Source organism: Salvelinus sp. IW2-2015, unplaced genomic scaffold, assembly GCF_002910315.2.
Source record: "Salvelinus sp. IW2-2015 unplaced genomic scaffold, ASM291031v2 Un_scaffold1088, whole genome shotgun sequence".
NCBI classification, from domain to species: Eukaryota; Metazoa; Chordata; class Actinopteri; order Salmoniformes; family Salmonidae; genus Salvelinus; species Salvelinus sp. IW2-2015.
In genome coordinates, this window is record NW_019942723.1 from 80880 (window position 1) to 84870 (window position 3991).

The following is a 3991-nucleotide window of genomic DNA, read 5'->3' on the forward strand; positions in this document are numbered from 1 at the left end:
CATTGAACACCGCACATTGGCTGCTTCTGTAGGCTGAATGATAGAACAGCTGTTAAAATGTTATGGAATGCATTTTCTCTTTTTTTTAATGGTAGCCACAGTAGCGTACTTTACCACTGTTTAAAACTAACTTAAAGTGGGTACAGCCTCAGTGTTCACAGTAAACGTGCACCGGAAGTTGCCACAATATTTTCACAACTCTCAAGTTTTGCGCTCAATGGCCTCGTCCTCTAACTGATGTTGAAGACACGTCCACAGCACCAGAACTGCATTGAGTAAACATTTCTGGAGGTCCATGGATGGTCAGCTAAATGTATTGTTGTTAGGATCACCTCTCTCACTCTCTCGCTCTATATCTCTCTTTTTTTTTATGAGAATTTTCCTGCACAGCAGGAAATGCTCACTTTTAGTATATTCCAGGTTTGAAAAGGTTCTAAAGTGTGTATTTTCCACTTTAACATTTTAGACTTGATTTGCCCTAACATAAAATGTATCAACCCCTACAAGACATGTCCATTGATTATAATCCACATAATATTCACATTTCCTGTTGCTGCAGGATTTCCTGCAGTTGCAAACTGGCTCAAATGAAGATCCTACATCTGTACATTCTATGTTCTCTATCATGTGTTCTTCAAGACTAGCTCTATGCTATTTCTCCATCTTTCTAAACACGTGTCTACAGTCTTCACGCCAACATCTTCTCTATCATGTTGAGTCTGACTAATTGTATAGAATTCATCCCCATATAGTATGCCCTTAGCTACCAGAATGATATGTTGTGTATGGCTGACTGATTAAACAGTTTGAAATGTTTTGAATCAGTCAGCCATACACGGCATATCATACTGTTTAATCAGTCAGCCATACACGGCATATCATACTGTTTAATCAGTCAGCCATACACGGCATATTATACTGTTTAATCAGTCAGCCATACAAAACATTTCAAACTGTTTAATCAGTCAGCCATACACAACATATCATTCTGGTAGCTAAGGGCATACTATATGGGGATGAATTCTATACAATTAGTCAGACTCAACATGATAGAGAAGATGTTGGCGTGAAGACTGTAGACACGTGTTTAGAAAGATGGAGAAATAGCATAGAGCTAGTCTTGAAGACACATGATAGAGAACATAGAATGGTACAGATGTAGGATCTTCATTTGAGCCAGTTTGCAACTGCAGGAAATCCTGCAGCAACAGGAAATGTGAATTATTATGTGGATTATAATCAATGGACATGTCTTGTAGGGGTTGATACATTTTATGTTAGGGCAAATCAAGTCTAAAATGTTAAAGTGGAAAATACACACTTTAGAAGCCTTTTCAAACCTGGAATATACTAAAAGTGAGCATTTCCTGCTGTGCAGGAAAATTCTCATAAAAAAAAGAGAGATATAGAGCGAGAGAGTGAGAGAGGTGATCCTAACAACAATACATTTAGCTGACCATCCATGGACCTCCAGAAATGTTTACTCAATGCAGTTCTGGTGCTGTGGACGTGTCTTCAATCATCAGTTAGAGGACGAGGCCATTGAGCGCAAACTTGAGAGTTGTGAAAATATTGTGCAACTTCCGGTGCACGTTTACTGTGAACACTGAGGCTGTACCCACTTTAAGTTAGTTTTAACAGTGGTAAAGTACGCTACTGTGGCTACCATTAAAAAAAGAGAAAATGCATTCCATAACATTTTAACAGCTGTTCTATCATTCAGCCTACAGAAGCAGCCAATGTGCGGTGTTCAATGTAGGCCTACATATTTAACTCGGCAAGTCAGTTATAAACAAATTCGTATTTACAATGATGGCCTAGGAACAGTGGGTTAACTGCCTTGTTCAGGGGCAGAACGACAGATTCTTACCCTGTTAGCTCAGGGATTCAATCTAGCAACCTTTCAGTTACTGGCCCAACGCTCTAACCRCTAGGCTAGCTGCTGCCCCTACATTCCATGAGACTTTTGAAAAAACATTAACCTGTTTATCTACTTGTCCTTCAGACAAGGAGGTGACTGAAAATGTTGTTGTGTTGTTTGATGCAAGAAACCACTTTACAAAATTAAATGCATTATTATTCCCATACATTATTACAGAGAATCATAAAATCATGCTACGCTCTGCCTATTGGCTACTTAAGTTATTCAAACCTGTCTCAAAATACAACACTGCCCCTTTAAGACATAAAAAAAACTCTTTGCAAGACTCGCTTTCAAAGATAGAAATGCACACGTTTTGTGTTCTTGTAAGAAGGAATCACTCCCCCATTGCTGACTACACGTTATCTATAACTAGGCTAACAACTCACTAACTAGCAAAGGATATGAACAAATGTGTACACGTCGCTACATCTCACTTTGAACTCAAAACAAACGCATCTACTCACAACCACTCATGCTGTAAAAACAGTCCAGTTGAAAGTGAATGGCACAGATCCATATATGGCACGAGGGGTGTGGTATATGGCCAATATACCACTGCTACGAGCTGTTCTTAGGCAGGACCTGGATCCAGCCCTCAGCTGTGGTATATTAGCCATATACCACAAACCCCCGAGGTGCCTTATTGCTATTATAAACTGGTTACCAACGTAATTAGAGCATATACAGTGTGATATACCACTGTTGTCAGCCAATCAGCATTCAGGGATCGAACCACCCAGTTTATAATCGCATATAGGCCTACTGCAGCTCTGATTGGTTATGACCGCACCGGTCTGTGTAGAGTACAGGCTTAAGTCGTGCCTGTCAATGTAATAGAATCCTACTCCCATGCATTCTGCTTACAACAAAATCTCATGCATAGTTTTTGTTTTGGTATGTTGCATTGAAAGTGGCTTGAATATTGCCTTGATTCGATCACAATTCCCACTGTAGAGGGAAACGTTGACAGTGTTAACTAATGGGGAAAACTCTAGGAAGTTGCATGAAGTTCAATCTCGTGCTTCTCTGCGCATGCTGATATTTCTTCTGCATGTCAGTCCCGGGGGAGCTGCACGCCCGCGCTCAGCTTAGAGGGAACATTGATGACAACCGACTCACAGCTAGCAGGCGGTCTAATATTCTACAACCTGCTGGCAGGTTTGTCGCATCTGCATTTGTCAGTACGGAAACCCCTCGTGTGTGTGTGTCTGTGTCTGTGTGTGTGTTCAGACTCACTAAACCAGATGCTTTTTCATCTGTGGACTCCCCGTGTTGTACACAGCTGAGAGACGTTGCCTAGCAACACTGTCCACACCACAATGTTGCTAACATACACATTTCTCAGAGCTACATCTAGAGGATTAAGATCAATAAATAAATACTAGGAATCCTAAACTCAGGACAGGACAACACAGCAGTGACAGCAAAGGTGAGTTCTGCCCAGCCCGGCTACATTCAGTTCAGTTACCCCAGTTTATCTCTCAGTTCCGCCCATCCAAGCCTGCTCAATACACAAATGTATAAACTACTGTGCAGCTGAGTTCTACAGCCCCATAAGAAAACCCAGATGTACATGGTCACCAGCACACACAGGAAGTTTAGAAACAACCATAAAGTTTGTCACAGGAGGTTGGTGGCACCTTAATTGGGGAGGACGGGCTCGTGGTACGGCTGGAGCGGAATGAGTGGAATGGTATCAAATACATCCAACACATAGTTTGATGCCATTCCATTCAATCCTGTTCCAGCCATTATTATGAGCCGCTCCTCCCTCAGAAGCCTCCACTGGCCCAAATTATGATCTGTCCTTTAACTTCTTATCAAAACATCCGTCTTAGTCCAACCATCCATACCCTGAAAGTATCCATCCTAAAGGAGCTTACCTTTTTTAGAAGCCTCAGAGAATCCTCACTTGGGACTTCGAGAAAAACTTCTTCCTGTAAAAAAAAAAAAAATGAGGAAAAGAAAACGATATTACCCACCATGATTTAGTCAGCGAGAACAAAGCTTTAAGACTTGAGTCATTTGTCATTTCCTTCAAGGTTATTTATCAAGCCAGGAGAGTGA

General features: G+C 41.2%; 1 long non-coding RNA gene across 1 annotated transcript in view; it reads right to left on the reverse strand.

Annotated features, from left to right (window-relative positions):
* Positions 1 to 3991, reverse strand: part of LOC112069714 (uncharacterized) — a 145873-nt gene that overhangs the window by 50954 nt on the left and 90928 nt on the right. Inside the window, exon 2 of the long non-coding RNA XR_002893781.1 lies at positions 3808 to 3861. This is a non-coding gene — a long non-coding RNA (uncharacterized lncRNA). The remainder of the gene's footprint in view (positions 1 to 3807; positions 3862 to 3991) is intronic.